Genomic DNA, 17,364 nt, shown 5'->3' with positions numbered 1-17,364 from the left:
GACTGATCTTTAAGATTCCTCCCAATATTGACACTCTAGACTGAATAATTAAAACCTAATTTAAAGTGCCTTAAAATATTCGAATAACTGAACTTCTAAAAAAACATACAGTTATATTACTCCTTTAGGGCACCCAACAAACATTTATTTCCAAGTACAGTGGATCCGTACGGTTCACATACTCTGTATCTGTGAATTTGCCTGCTCACTAAAATTTATTTGTAACCCCAAAATCAAAACTCACATTGCTTTTGTGGGCATTCATGGATATGTTCAATGTGTTGAAAAATTTGAGTCACACAATGTACATGTTCCCAGCTGAGGTCAAATAAGGCAAAGTTCTGTCTGCTTGTTTCAGCTCTCCTACTATAAAGTGCCTTTTTTTGCAATCTTTTTAGTGCCACATTATTTGCTTTTTTTTTTCACTTTTTGTTGGTGATTTCTCTGTTTCAAATTGCCCCCAAGAGCAATGCTAATGTTCCCAAGTCCAAGAAGGCTCTGATGTACCTTATGTAGAAAACACGTATGTTAGATAAGCTTTGTTCAGGCATGAGTTGTAGTTTTGTTGGTGATGAGTTCAATATAAAGAATCAAAAATATGTATTAAATAGGGTGTCTTTTAATAAAAACACACATAAAACAAGGTTATATATTGATTGGTCGATGAAAATGTTATGACCAGAGACTTGCGGTAATCTAACCCTGTATTTCCCCTAGGAGTTTGCAAAAATGTTCTTTCCAAATCTTATCCTTCTCTAAAAATTCTTTAGTAACTGTACAATACAATTTTATTTTCATATAGTTTTTCAGGTGTTCACCAAAGTATGTGATGTGACAATCATAATGTAAGGTACAGCTAAACGTTTAGGATTCCATCATTTCTGTTAATAATACTCCTCTCTGCTATTTCTAAATTTCTTCATTTTCCAACTTATTTCCACTTGAGTTGTATCTGAACAGTCCAAGATTTCATTTGATATTATAATTCTTCTAAAACATTATTTTACAGGGAACCTCCCTTCCTATAACTCAATAAAACACTTACCTTCTTTGAGTTCACATTCAGCCTGCTCAATATTCTATCTCTGGGAATGTAACAGCATCATTTTGACAGAAGCATATCTAAACATATTAATACCCTGGAGAACATGCCTAGGAGATGGGAGCAATACAGTTTCAAAGAGTGCACTTGATTTTCCAATAAAAACTTGAAACCCTATGATCTGAACCATCTGTGGACAATTTGATAAACAGATACAAGAGGAAGGGTGGGAAAAAAAAAGATGCTCTTGATATTTTACTCCTTGTGTTAACAACAGATTGCTGGAGTTACTACTTTCGAATTCTGCAAATATTGAAACTCATTTCAAACCAATACAGGCAATGGGTTTTATAATAGCTTGAATTGCAAGTTAAATAGGGAGAAATAAACCCTGTTTAACATAGAGCAATCTGTGTATGGTGGAATAATGTATTGCCATATTAATCTGCATTTTATTCTCACTGCTGTAAATAATTTTCACCTCTTTGTCTAAAGAAGATAGCAATGTTTTTGTCTTTGCTTTTCCCAGAAATGGGAAAAAACACAAGCATACCCAAAAGATCACTTCCAAACAGAACATTTGTTTTCAAAAATCTAAGCTCATAAGAGAATATGGAACTAGATTATCTAAGCAGAGGGATTTCAGGATTGGGAAAGGTAATAAATTAGCCTTTAAACAAGAAAGGTTTTGAGAGAGTTTTTCTGGAAAATGGTGGAGTAGGAGTCTGGAGAGTTCAGAAGCAATGGAGAATGATGTGCTGATCCGTAGTCTACTACCAGGGAGATGCTGGTCTCAGGTGAGATGACTGCGAGGTGTACCTGAGAAGGTCAGTGACTAGAGAATGCAGTTTCCAGCCTCAGCAAATATCTAAATGCCCTTTGATAGAGGCAGAGAAGGTGCATGTAACACTGATGACCAGTGTGCACTGCAGACCAGAAGGCTATTCTTCAAATATTCTTCAAATATTGTGATTCTCAATAAATGCTGGAGAGGGTGTGGAGAAAAGGGAACCCTCCTACACTGTTGGTGGGAATGTAAATTGGTGCAGCCACTATGGAGAACAGTGTGGAGGTTCCTTAAAAAAAAAGTACAAATAGACTTACCATATGATCCAGCAATCCCACTCCTGGGCATATATCTGGAAAAGACAAAAATTCTAATTCAAAAACATATATGCAATGCTCATAGCAGCACTATTTACAATAGCCAAGATATGGAGGCAACCTAAATATCCACTGACGGATGAATGGATAAAGAAGATGTGGTATACAATGGAATACTACTCAGCCATAAAAAAGAATGAAATATTGCTATTTGCAACAGCATGGATGGACTTAAGAGGATATTATGCTAAGTGAAGTAAGTCAGACAGAGAATGACACAGATAACACTCCACTATTTATAAAATATATAAACCACAAGGATTTACTGTATAGCACAGGAAACTATGTTCAATATCTTATAATAACCTACAGTGGAAAATAATCTGAAAAAGAATATATATATATACACACACACACACACACATATAACTGAATCGCTTTGCTGTACACCTGAAACTAACACAATATTGTAAATCAACTATAGTTCAATTAAAAAAGAAAGAGACACTTTGCAGATTTAACAACAGCAACAACAAAATATTGTGACTCTCATATTACTCTAGGCTCCCTGCAAAAACATAAATTTCAATTTTGAATCAGGTAGGGAGGAGTTCTGAGTACATTGATCTGATTTTTTTTAAGAAAAATAAGATCATGTTTCTTGCATTGGCTCATAGTCAAAACTCATACCCATATGTTAACTCATGTAACCCTAACAACCCTGCAGTGTTGGTGCCATTAAACCTATTTTACAGATAAGGAAAGTGAGGCACAGAAAAGTCAAGTACCTTGTCTAATGTCACAGAGCTAGGAGGTAACAGAGCTGGGATTTGAACCTGAACAGCCTGGCTAGACACTCTGTGCGCCTGAATACTCCTCTCTTCTGCCTATCCTGTCATGTCCATGTCAGGCCCCTTAACTCTTTTTAAAAGTGATCTGCTACAAATAATTACTGTGCATGTGTTTTATCTCCTCTTAGCTCCCTGAGGACTAGAATGCTTCTTATTCTTTGTGTTTCCTACAGTGCCTGACACTGACCTGGGAAAAAAATGCCACTCTTACATAAATATGTAAAAATCAAGCTTGTTTACAAAACGGATCCGAATATATGTGTGCAAAGACACACACATGTATATGTAGTCTTTAAAACACAGATGGATGGCCAGGATCCATCAGATTCAATGCAATAAATATCTATAGTAAATGTCTCAAACCATGTTAATCACATATTAAAATATATTTCCACTAAAGAATACATTGATATTTTTCATTATATGTTTCACTTCATGACATCAGAACATACAATAAAAATGGTAATTAGATGCGTTTTTTAAAGCAGCGAGTAAACTAGCTCTGAAATTTATTTTGAATGCCATTTTAGAACTATTTTGAGAAAGGAATACATGATTTTTCAAAAGCATGCCACAGCTAATAGAGAGGAGCCTACTCAAATCCCCCTTCAGACCTGAAGAACTTATGCCCCACCTGCCAGGAGTGCTGCCAGCTGCCAGTCCTCCAAGCTGAGCCCTTGCCAGAAATTACCCTCAACTGGGGAAACCCGCCTCAAGCAGAAGTACCCAGCACACGATCACTGGTCAATGTGGGAATACAATGGTACGGCCCTCCTTGTCACAACTTGAGACCACTTCGATGGGCCATCATAACTTCAGAGCTCCCCGTGAGATTCATCTATGGCCTTCCTTGAAACTGAATCAACACCTAACTTCTCCCTCTGCCTAATCTTATTTTCTTCCCTTTCCTTCCACCAAGTGTTGGTCCTGAGAGCCCTCCAAATAAACTTCCGCATGCTAATCTTCATGTCAGTATCTGCTTCTTGTGGAAACCAAGCTGGGACATTTCATGCATCCAAATAGATGCTACATGCTAAACTGCCATCAGCCTTGTTTCTTTGGAGACATGCTCAATACATTTTTTTCCTGCTGAAGTACTTATGTAATCTAACCTAATAGAAGTAGATAAGCCATGTCCAAAGAGTCAAGAGGCTTATCTGGCCCTGCTGTGATTCCCAACATTAAAATAAGAAGATCCTCTTCTAAACAATTATTAGATCTTCATGTGATAGTATCCATTGATTGCAACTGTAGTCGCTAACACTGAGTGCTCGTGAGGTATCCGGCATCATGGCAAATGATTTGCATGTATTTATCCTTTAGGCCTTATAACAACCCTGTGAGGTAGATACTATTATCAACTCTTGATTTGCATGTATTTATCCTTTAGGCCTTATAACAACCCTGTGAGGTAGATACTATTATCAACTCACTGTACAGCAGGGCTCACAATAGTTAAATAACTTTCTCAAGGTTACAGGGTGACATGGCTTTCTGTCTGCAGCCCCTGAGTACCGCTATATTGCCTCGCCTAAATGCATAATGACAAAGAGTTATAAAGAATTCAGTAATGCATTTAAATTACTTTCCATTTTATCCACCATAAAACAGCACCTGAATTCATCTGAAATATAGTAGTACATAAGTACTATTTTTATTCAGCCCACAGACAATTTTTGGAATGCATATGCATTTGAAAACCTCCTTCAAAACCTCTGCACCTCTCATGGAGTCCTCTACGCCTCACTCAAAGGTTAGTGACCATTGCCCTAAAGAATATATATAACACTCCCATCCTATGCTCCTGATACTTAGGTTACCGACTCTACACCTGAAAAATAGACATAAAATAGTTAAAAGCAGAAAAATGGGAGAAAGTTCAAAAGTGGCAAATGCTATTAACTTTGAAAAGCAGTAGCCCAAGGGAGGACGTAGGAAATCTTGATATGACTTGGTGCAGATTCTAACGTTTACTACCATTATTGTCCCCTGAGAACCATCTTGGCAAAAGAATGTGAGCACCCCAAATCTTGAGATTTTCATTAATACCTTTAATTTTCAGAGATGTGGACTAAAGGAATAAGTAATGCAGGAAAAACAGTCAAGGCAAATTCTTAAGAGTAAGTGTCATGCCCATGATGAGTGAGCTGGAGCAAGAAAATGCCAGCAGGGACACAATTTTCCAAAGCTACATTTTAAGTTGCGTGAATTAACTGAAGGCCTAGTGTATTCTACCAGAAAAACAGGATATTCCTCCAACCAGGTGAAATACATAGTACAGGATATTTGACAACAACTCAGAAGAGAGCAAATCCTAAGTGTTTCAGTTCTTTGTCAAAGCAAACTGTAATGTCAGGAGCTGATGAATGCTTCCCCTAATCTTGCCTCTGCCCCAACTCTAAAGCAAAAAGGAGAGAAAAGAAGAGAGACAGAGAAAGAGAATCATAAGGCTGACACAAGGTAGGCAGGCTTAGAACCGTACATGGAATCTACAGATTTCAACAAATGTCAGCCGCTGATCTTTCTATAGAAAATAATGGAAGTATTGCCCATTTTGACGAAACAAGTATACTAATGTAAATAACCTATATAAGGATGTGAGGGAAAATGGAGCAGGAAGAAATGTTCATCTGAATGTGTCCTATTCTTCATAGCAGGCAGGCATTCAGTACCATTTAAATTTGAAATCTAGAGTTTAAAGAAGTGACTGGCACATCATATTTTTTCACACTATTTTTACCTACCTTTAGGACAATCATCTATTAGGAACTAATATATGTTTGGGAAAGAACTAGTTATTCACTTCTGTTTATTTTCATTTGTTATAATAAAATAACTTAATACACAATTTAAAATAGAATGTATTCCATGATGCCATTTTATGAAAATCATTCTCATTCGTCTACCTACCCACCCATTCCCCTATCTATCTATCTATCTACTTATTTGTCTGTCTGTAGACACAAAGAAATATCTACTATTATGTTCATTTAATGGTGATGGTGTTTATTTCTGGTTGATGAGATTATTTTCCTCTCTCCTGTGTTGCTTGAGCTTCTTTTTTTTCTTTTGCGGTACGCGGGCCTCTCACCATTGTGGCCTCTCCCGTTGCAGAGCACAGGCTCCGGACGCGCAGGCCCAGCGGCCATGGCTCACGGGCCCAGCCGCTCCGCGGCACGTGGGATCCTCCCAGACCGGGGCACGAACCCTCGTCCCCTGCATCGGCAGGCGGACTCTCAACCACTGCGCCACCAGGGAAGCCCTTGCTTGAGCTTTTTAATGATGATTAGGTATCATTCTATTAAAAATAATAAAGGTTTTCTCTTGTGGAAAATTTTAAAAGATGGCCCAAATGAGAAAAGCAAAGTCTATTTATTCAGAGCTTGTGATAGTAACCATTGCTTGCGCTTTGGCAGAGGCTCAAAGGCAAGCAGAAGAATGGGCAAGCTTTCTAGTGGAAAGAAGAGAAGTCTCAGGTGTACTCTGATTGGGGGCTTTTAGGCATGGGGAAGCTGGAGGTGGGCTAACTAGAAGTGCGGCATCCTGTGTCATTGGTTAGGGGTACCAATTTGGCTTTCTCTGGTTGGCCCTAAGTTGGAAGTGGTGACAAAAATTAGGGAAGCTGTCCGTTATTAATCAAGTCCTGGCCATTTGGGGGGCTGATTGTTCCAGGAGTTATTGTGTGGCATCCCAAGTCAACCAGCTGGAATAATGGGCTGAATTCCTATAAGTCTGACTTGCAGACAGTAGGCTGTCTTCCTGAGCTGGTTACTCTAGAAAATGGGCTGGTTTCCAGGCTGATTGCTATATATTATGGACCAGAGTTTTCTTTCTTAAAATATCTATCCATTCATTTACATATTTTGTCTTTCACTTAAAACAAACACCATAAAAAACAATAACAGCCAAAAAAATTGTGTGAACAGTTTTTAAACAGTTCTTGGGGTTCTGTTGAGGGGCTTCAGAGACTGGCACGCTGATGGATGGACCAATTAGTCCCAACTCGTGTTTGTTTTTTCCATTTTATCAATATGGCTCTTTCTAAGCTTTTGGGTTCTTCCTACAACTTTAAGAAAATATTCTTCAATTACAAAAGTTGGATAACATTCAATTATATGACCTGTACATCTGAGCTACTCTAAGGAAATACTGCAATCTGTCATGAGGTGCAACATAATATGCAACACAGGATAGTGACTCATTGTATGACTTGGGTAATTAGCTAAATCTCATTTTCCTCATCTCTAAACTGGGAAAAATCACATATAATAAATAATGTCAATAATTGCATTGTAAGTATAATAAAGGATTAATCTCAGGAACAAATTTAAACTTTTTAACCTGAAGAACACTGTACAAGGAAATTGTTATATTTTTAATTTAATATACTTCATGTTTTTTCTACTTCTAACTGGAATAATTATGTTGCTATATAAAAAATAAGTGATCTGATCTCCATACTCTATAGTTATGTTTATACTTATTTCAGTCCATATAGCATTTCACTTGATCATAATGAGGCTATTCCTATTTCTTTTTTTTTTATTTAGTTTTTTTTTTAATTAATTAATTTATTTTTATTTTTGGCTGTATTGGGTCTTCGTTTCTGTGCGAGGGCTTTCTCTAGTTGCGGCAAGCGGGGGCCACTCTTCATCGTGGTGCGCGGGCCTCTCACTGTCGCGGCCTTTCTTGTTGCGGAGCACAGGCTCCAGACGCGCAGGCTCAGTAGTGGTGGCTCACAGGCCTAGTTGCTCCGCGGCATGTGGGATCCTCCCATACCAGGGCTCGAACCCGTGTCTCCTGCATTGGCAGGCAGATACTCAACCACTGTGCCACCAGGGAAGCCCCGCTATTCCTATTTCTGGTTAAAAAGCACAAATTAAAATAGCTTTGATTCTTAACAAAACTGGATGCTGATCTTGTGTACAGATACTTTTTCTTCAGACTGACTGATTTCCCTTATCTTCGTTTACTTTGGCTGTCACTTAGAAGCCCATACTACAATTCATTAAACAGTCTGAGAACATTGTTTCTTTCTTTGTTTAATGCTCCTAAATCTGGAATTAGAGTCAAATCATTTTTTGTTTTAAAAATGACCACAACTGATTATGAATGATTTTATTTCTTTTGCTACATGATTCTCTATTCTAAATATTATGACTTGTGCATGTATTACTTTTATGTATTAAAATAGCATCAAAGAAAAAGGAAAATGTCACCACATTGAGTTTTATGACACAAATATCTTGTATCTTGATTGCTACTCTTTTCAAGCAGAGACTCATTTTACATACAATGACAGGTCCCCTTTCTCTTGGGATGTGAAAGGCAAAGAGAACTGAGCAGAAGCAAATTGTCACAGGATGGTCTTGAGAATTAGAGCTGCAGCTAAGGGCTTAGGTCTGGCAAAGTTATCCATGAAGCAAAATATCACAACCAAAGTCACTCAGTTTCCTCTTTATCATAAACTAATTCAAATATTCTGCCCCTTTCCTACCTTCTCACTGTTGTCATTTTTGTAATGAGTATATTGCAAAATTATTTGACTGTTACCCATTAATAAACCGAAAATTATGGTCTATTTGTGTAGCTTATCAAGAACCCCATTAGCCACAGGCATTTGATTGGATAACAAAGCCTTCAAATATTGACAGCCAATGGCTGATTTCTGTAACTATTACCCAGTGCAGCACATCCCCTTGTTACGTAGGTGCCCCCTTTGTGAGTACATCAAGCTGCTGAGTGCTCTGAAGGGGGCTGAATTAATCAAGTGTGACTGATTGTCTTAATTGATGGGGGAGCCAGTAACCTTTTTCTCAGAGCAACTACATCATGTAATTACAGAGGAAACGATATAGCTTTTGTTAGTTGGACTAGACACCTCTAATAACATTAGCCAAGCAAAGTGTATTATTATCTCGCATTTTAGAGATTTAAAAAACTGAGACTAATATCAGTTAAGTAGGTAACAGCCCCAAGGTCATACAAAAGAATGAAGAGCAAACACACAATTCATGTCTGTTTAACCCTATAATTACTATAATTAGAATCTGATGGAGTGGTTTATAGCATATGTAAGTATAAATAAGATATTTATAGCTGGTTTCAACTCTTATACGTTTCTCGGGCTGCATATAAATGTTTCATTTGTCCTGGGTCCTCACTTTCTTGGAATTGTAATATGCATTTGACTCCTACTTCCATTTTTTCAGAAAAAACTCCTTATGGGATGACTCATAAAAGGATATCTCAAACAATCACCTTAAAAATCACCCCTTCTTCCTTGACCAGGTTCCCAAGACTAAACTGGGGACTGTGCTTTGATTTTCTCCCAATTTGTGGCAATTGTCCTCTCAACCCAAGATTACCTTCATGAAGTTATAGGATATCACTTTTCCTCGTGAGTATTGATCAGAAGTGTTGATTTTCCTAAGAGGAAGCCTATTGGGGGCTTCACAGAGCTGGAACCCTCTATAGTCTCCCTCCTCCCAGGAGTCCTTATTTCTTAGAATTTTCAAAGGAACATGAAGGAGCAGCCCACACTGCAGACCCTTGCTACATGCAGAAGGAAATGTCCATCTGTTCCATTTGGCAAGCAGTTACTGTCCAAATGCTTCACTTAAACTCCATTCCCCTGTCCCCTGTTTAAGTCTCATTGAATACCTAATGCCTGTCCTCAAATGGAGATTCTGAGAGGTAGTAGCTTCCTTGTCTGAATCATTTTCTACCTCTGGACCTAAGATTTCTCATCATAAAGTTAGGAGGTCTGACCATTATCGTCTATAGACTCTATTTCACAATTCTTAGAATTTCTCCCTATGGAAGAGAACAGTCAAGAAAAATAATTCACATTCTCCACTTCCAGGGAACATAGAAACAATTTTAAACTACAATAGGTTTTAGAAATACCAGTCTATCTACTGTCTATCTACCTATCTATCTATCTATCTATCTTCACTCTTATTTTCAGGCCTTACCTTAAAATAGAAATCTAGTTTTATGTAGTAAGAGTAGGGGCATAGTGTGGAAAAAAAGAGGAGAAAGTTTTAATCAAATAGACTTGGATTTGATATCCAGCTCTAATATGTACGCTCTCTGCAACATTGGGCATATTGCTTTGCCTCCCTTGCTTTACACATCTGTAAAATAGGACAAATGATACTGAGCTTATAGGATATTATGAAGATTCGTGAGATAACATATATAAAGCATCTAGTAGAGTACATGATGGATATTAATATAGATTACAATGTTAACAATCATATTAATATTCCTTAGAGCTTATAACTCCACATACCATAATACTTTTTTATAAGACCACACAGCATAGCTCAGCTGTGCAAATGCTTGCACTGCATTATTCATACAGCTCATCTGAGGCTGCACAATAGGTGGAGAGAAAGGGCTGACCTCCCTAAAAAGCTTTTCCATATCTCTTCCTCCAAGTCCAACCTCATATTCAGAAAAAGGAAATGAAAGCACTGGCATGTCAAAGAGAAAATAATAGTTTTTTTTTACTTTTATCAGTTTTACGTATGCAGCATTCTTTCAAAATTAAAGAGTCAGCATTCAATATGTGTGTTTGATTTCTAATGACCTCATGGCAGAAATAATGTTCTCTGTTCATGAAGAAAAATGTTCATCCTGACAAGATTATGCTCATCCCTCTAGATCAGCGGTCCCCAACCTTTTTGGCACCAGGGACTGGTTTCGTGGGAGACAATTTCTTCACAGACAGCGGGGTTGGGGGTATGCTTCGGCGGTAATGCGAGCGATAGCTCCCCCGCTACTCACCTCCTGCTGTACGGCCTGTTTCTAACAGGCCACAGACCGGTACCAGTCCACAGCCCAGGGGTTGGGGATCCCTGCTCTAGATCATAGTTTTATATTAACTCCTCATGGCTTCAAATAAAACAAAATTATTTTGACCAGGTCTATATTTAAAAATCTATTTCTCTGATGATTTTCATTAACTGGACGTGAACAAAATATTCACTCTTTTAAATATCACTTTAACTGATTATTATTTGCTTCATGATCAATGAAACTATTAAGGGTTATGGATTGATTTCTTTGGGAAAAACTATTTTCATTGAGGTCCAGTGAGGAAAAAGATACCACTCTAGGTCTCATAAATAGAAGGAATTGATATCAGGAACTGGTTACTGGGTGATAAATGAGCTTGTAAACCAATTAGGGGACAATGAGGCAATCTGTAAATTAGCAATAGCAGAAAGTCACCACCACTCCTAGGACTGGAGGGACATTGGGGATAAGTGGATTGCAGGAGGCAGGCCAAACGATGGGAACAGAACCACAGCAAAGGATGCCTTGAGCTGGAACTCCAGAAAAGATTCAGTTGCTGCTGGAGATGTCACCAGAAGCAGGGTGGCAAAGGGGAGAGGCTCCCCTCTCCCTCCCACTCTCCAACCTCCCTAGTGTCTTCAGTGGCCAAACCTACCATGCTAGGGAAATGCAGTTCTCTAGAAAACAGAGTAGGGTAGCGGAAGGTCTGGGGACAGATCTGAGAACAAAAGGGGAATTAATTGATGAGCCCAATAACCACATTTTACTTAAAGTTGTAAGTTCCCGGAGGACAGGAACTACATCTAGTTTTCCAGTATATACCCACCATCAATTCAGCACCACGTCCAAGATGTTTAATGTTTATGTACTAAGTGAATCTGCATGTAACTTGGGTTGTATCAGACACCTTGAAGGCTCTAATCAGATCCTCTCAGCCACCTGTCTCTGGAGCCCTTAGCCACTTGTTTTGCCCCAGCTTCCACAACAACTGACTTTAGTGGGCACAACCCAACAGTGTGCCCTGTCCCCCTCTGCCCACAGCGGAGGAGCCTAGTCATACCCACACATGCACCGCTAGAGATTAATGCTCCGTAGCAAACTGCAGTTGGCAGATACAGTTGTCTCCCTACTTCCCACCAATGAACTATCCTTGTATCCTATTGGTTACAAGCCTTCCCAGAAAACGATCCCATGATGTCAAGCAGTTACCCTAGATGCCAAAATGTAGGGTCCTTGATAACATACCTTATCATTATGCTCCCTCTTTTCTTGCCTCCTTCCCCTTCCCCTCTCTCTTGCTTCCCAGGGACAGGACTTCCTCATAACATAGTGGCACCCAAACTGCTGCCTCAGCCTAAGTGGGGCTGAAGCACTGGTAAAAGAAGCATAGAGTTAGAAGTCAAGAGTTATGGGTTCAAGTCTGAGCTCTACCTCCAACTGGCTATATGACCTTTAGTAAATTCTCTAGCCACTCAACACCTAATTTTTGTTTACATTTTCATGAACATTTACTGAACAGGTGCTCTAAGCTAAGCATGGTCCTAGATGCCAGGATATAAATTTGAAAAGAACACGGTCTTGGCTCTCAAGGACTTCCTATATTAAGGAACGACAGAGATGTAAATGAATAATAATGTCCTCATCTGTAAGGTAAGAATGTTCCCAATAGCTCAACAAGTCAGTGATTAAAAATTCAGACTTGGGACATTTCATAAGTGTTTCAAAAAAATTGTTACACTCAAAGAGCTGATATTTCCATCCTGAGCTGAACAGTGCCTTGTCGTTACATACACCAGCTTGAATCCTGAATACCAATTGCCCCCAAAATATACGTCTCCTACAGTATTTAAAAATGAGAAAGTTCCACGTTGTGTCTAAAAGAACTACACTTGGTAATCTATCCTAGTGGAATAATCAGGGATGTATGCAAAGATACATGGACGCTTACAACAGCACAGTTTGTAAATAAAAGACATTGCAAACAACATAAACATCCAACATAGGCTAAATAAGTTATGTAACATTCTTATTACGGAATACTAATTAATCTCTAAAATGCATATAGATGCTAATTTATAGCATAGAAATAGTGTTGGGGAGATTCTTAAATGGAAAAAATTCATGTTTTAACTAGTAGGTAAAATATCCAACTTCTAGAAATAAATTCCATATATTCACATGAATCTAGAAGAAAATGTTAGCATTAGTTTTCTCTGGATGGTGGTTTATCAGCATAAGTTCTCTACTATAAAGATATATTTTTGAGCATAAAAGCATGAAAATCCTTAAATAAGGAAAATAGAAGTAATCTAACAGTTGATTTACTCACTCAGGCAGCACTACAAGGGAAGAAGCAAATCATTATTTTTTATACCATATCCTTTCTTCTGTTAATCTACTTCAAGATATTAGTGACATTAAACATTTTCTCCATGTTAAAAAAAATTAATAAACAAAGAGAAATTCTCCTCTGTATCATTTTACACTAAACCTCCATTTTTATGAGGGATGCATTTTTTTTTAATGTTTCTTGGAGCTCATTAAATCAAAATTCTCCTTGAATAGTAAATTTACTTTCAGTGAATTATAACTCAAGATAGAGTAAGGGCGAAAACTAGTACAGTATTGAAAGTACATTTAAAAAAAATTTTTATTGGAGTATAGTTGATTTACAATGTTGTGTTAGTTTCAGGTATACAGAAAAGTGAATCAGTTACATATATACATATATCCACTCTTTTTAGATTCTTTTCCATATAGGCCATTACAGAGTATTGAGTAGAGTTCCCTGGGCTATACAGTAGGTTCTTATTAGTTGTCTATTTTATATATAGTAGTGCTTATAAGTCAATTCCAAACTCCCAATGTATTCCTCCCTCTCCTTTCCTCTCTGGTAATCATAAGTATTTTTTCTACATCTGTGACTCTATTTTTGTTTTGTAAATAAGTCCATCTGTACCATTTTTTTAGATTCCACATAAAAGGAACATCATATGATATTTATCTTTCTCTGTCTGACTTACTTCACTCAGTATGACAATTTCTAGGTCCACCCATGTTGCTGCAAATGGCATTATTTTGTTCTTTTTTATGGCTGGGTAATACTCCATTGTATATATGTACCACATCTTCTCTATCCATTCCTCTGTCAATAAACATTTAGGTTGCTTCCATATCCTGACTCTTGTAAATAGTGCTGCTATGCACATCGGGGTGCATGTATCTTTTCGAATTATGGTTTTCTCCAGGTATATGCCCAGAAGTGAGACTGCCGGATCACATGGTAGCTCTATTTTTAGTTTCTTAAGGAACCTCCATACTGTTCTCCATAGTGGCTGTACCAATTTACATTCCCATTAACAGTGTAGGAGGGTTCCCTTTTCTCCACACCCTTTCCAGCATTTATTGTTTGTAGATATTTTGATGATGGCCATTCTGACCAGTGTGAGGTGACATCTCATTGTAGTTTTGATTTGCATTTCTCTAATGATTAGTGATGTTGAGCATTCTTTCATGTGTTTGTTGGCAATCTGTATATCTTCTTTGGAGAAATGTCTATTTAGGTCTTCTGCCCATTTTTTTGATTGGGTTATTTGTTTTTTTGATATTAAGCTGCATGAGCTGTTTGTATATTTTGGAGATTAATCCCTTGTCAGTCGCTTTGTTTGCACATATTTTCTCTCATTCTGAAGGTTATCTTTTCATTTTGTTTATGGTTTGCTTTGCTGTGCAAAGGCTTTTAAGTTTAAGTAGGTCCCATTTGTTTATTTTTGTTTTTATTTTCATTACTCTAGGAAGTGGATCAAAAAAGATCTTGCTTCGATTTATGTCAGAGAGCATTCTGCCTATGTTTTCCTCTAAGAGTTTTATAGTATCCGGCCTTACATTTAGGTCTTTAATCCATTTTGAGCTTATTTTTGTGTATGGGAGTGTATTTTGTGTATAGGGAGTGTTCTAATTTCATTCTTTTACATGTAGCTGTCCAGAGAGCACATTTTGAAATCAAAGTCCTGGTTTCAAATCCTAGCTCTTCATCAACCAGCTGTGTGAACTTGTACCTCAGTTTCTTCACATGAAAAACGGGAATAATCAGGACTGGTGAACAATTTGTGAAGCTGAAATGAGGTAACATGGGAATGGCCTGCACAGGCCCAGGTGCAGAGAAAGTCTAGCAACAAACATTAGTCCTTTTCCCTCTTCTACCAGCCCAAAGTCTAGGAAAAAATGGCTAAAAATAAAAGGAAAGTATAAATTATGCTTTTTGAATTTATCCTACTTTCCTAGTTCCCTGGATCTTTTTAACATTTTGAAATATGAGAGAAGTAAAAAGAGGGATATTTTTAAAGGAGTTAAAATACCAGTAAAAGGCTGAAATGTCATTACACCCACAAATATTGCAATTACCCAAATTTATTTCTGAATGGTCCCAATTTAAAACAAATATTTGTTTTACCTTTTAACAAACTGGAGCAGGTTATGTATGTATTTTTCATTTAGGGAAGGGAAAATGTTATCTTTCAGAAGAGCAATTTTCCTGTAATGTAGTATTTTGTATCAGAAAATTCATTTTTAGAATTTTTCATATTGCTGCTGAAGTATGCAGTTAAATGATTCTCAGTACACTATGATGCATCAAATTCTACCAAAATGAATCTCTTAAGTATAAAAATTAAATCTCTTTCCTGTCAGTTTCATACCATTAAGCTAAGTGGAACATTAAAAAAATAAATAAAAGGGAAAAAGAAAGCTATATTTTTCAATGAAAGTTCAAAATGCCCCAGAAAAATGAATTTTGTCTTATCATAACTTCTTATGTAAATTGACAATTTATCCAGAGAAAAGTAAGCAATTGGGTGAACATGAGAATTGATAGTGATAATGAATATGGATACAGATATATCCTAAATTTGTTATCTCAGGGAGTCTTAAAGAATATTTTCCTGTTGATGTGGCCAACTTGACTCTACTCTAGATTTTCATGTTTCATCTCCTCATCTTCAGAAGGTGCCATGGTGCCTTCCTTAGAGCAACAAAATGGCTCTTCTTAGACTAGAACCATATCCCTGGGGAAATTTCAACGTCTAGTTGGAGAAGCAACGTATGGAGAGCTGAGAGGTAAAGGTGAGAGAGCGCAATAATGACAAAAGCAAAACAAAGTTTATGACAAGCTTGAGTCGATCTACCCTATTCCTTTCCAGAAACATAAAACAGTTAATGAAATAGTAACATGGCCCATTGTCTTTCTCTGAAGTCCAGAGTGGACTGAATCTGGGCTAATATTAAATAGCAACACCACACTGATTGGGGCCCTGTACCAGTCTTATAACTCACTAACATCCCAGGGTCCTTGCATAGTGGCCTCTGAGGGGAAATGTATTAGTAGGCTGAGAGAAATAGAATTGGGTATGGTATTGGGTCATGGTCCCTTGGGGTACAGTCTATACATTTTTTTTCTTGACATTCAGGAGAATCACACATTTTTAAAGTGAATTTCGTTTTCCTCATTTTTCTTGCATAAGGATTATTTTGGAATCACCAGCTCGAAATCATCAATCCTATCTCCATTCTCAATTAGAAGTTTCAAAGCATCTTAAGAAGTAAATTCAATTATTATTTAGACTTCTGTCAAGTCACATGGTAATGAAAGGAAAGATGTAAAAGAATTAAACCTCTCTTACTTCTCTAGCAGGCAGGAATTTCTATGTTTTCTCACCTCGAGAAAACCAAAAGCAATTTCGAGAGGGTAGAAAAGAGAGTGACAGTACTGGCTCCCTGGCACAGTAATATATCACACAGAGCAAAGGTGTGAGTGAAGGACTGAGGGGTGGAGGAGTACAGCGAGCAGAATATGGGTCAGAACATTGATGAAACAACACTTAACAATCCTACCCAGAGAGTGGCATGCCAAGACAGTTCAGCTGCAAACAAACACAGAAAACGAGTGTGTTTTCACAAAAGGTGAGTGAGGGGTCAGCAAAGATAATGCATGGGCTTAATAAACAGTGGGAATACCACACCTGGCTGGGTCATTCAGAAAAATCTATCTGAAAACAAGGCAGGACAGGGCGGGCATGGGGGCCTGGAATTCACACCAGCAGGATGAAAGAAGAAAACAGTCTTGCTTCGTCTGTCTGAAGTAGACGGCAGGGAACACTGCATTAGCTAAAGTATCAAGCAGGGCACCACTAAGTCAGCTGAAGCAGAGGGCAGAGCACCTCCTGGCTGGCTGACATAAAGGGCAGGATTTTACCTGAAGCCAGTGGAAGAAGCCCAAGGGAGACCAATTGAAGGGAGCGGGACAAGAGCCTGTCTCTTCATAAAAGACCAGCTGCAACCTTGCTTAGGTATCTCTGAAATTCATTCCATGGCACACCTTCTGTCTCCTCCCTTTCTTTAGAAAAGCTACTCTATGCTTGCTTGCTCTTGCTTAGCATCTTCAACTTCCTGCTTCACTTTCCTGGCCCCTGATTCCTAGCCCTGGAGCTCTATGCTTTCTGCCAGCTCTGCCTCCACCGACCACTGCCTGTCAAATGCAGTTTTACCCCCAATCCCTCTAGCATC

General features: G+C 38.0%; 1 protein-coding gene across 6 annotated transcripts in view; it reads right to left on the bottom strand.

The window, feature by feature from the left end:
• The window catches only part of KCNA4 (potassium voltage-gated channel subfamily A member 4), an 865,487-nt gene that overhangs the window by 638,715 nt on the left and 209,408 nt on the right, over positions 1 to 17,364 (bottom strand). For all 6 annotated transcript variants that reach the window (XR_010946099.1, XM_067749539.1, XM_067749542.1 and 3 more), the window contains one exon: positions 2,147 to 2,181. The gene's annotated coding sequence lies outside the window, so the exon portion shown is untranslated. The remainder of the gene's footprint in view (positions 1 to 2,146; positions 2,182 to 17,364) is intronic.

Source organism: Pseudorca crassidens, chromosome 9 (assembly GCF_039906515.1).
Source record: "Pseudorca crassidens isolate mPseCra1 chromosome 9, mPseCra1.hap1, whole genome shotgun sequence".
NCBI lineage: Eukaryota > Metazoa > Chordata > Mammalia > Artiodactyla > Delphinidae > Pseudorca > Pseudorca crassidens.
The sequence above is the reverse complement of the archived record's forward strand: the minus strand, read 5'-3'. Positions and strand labels throughout refer to the sequence as shown.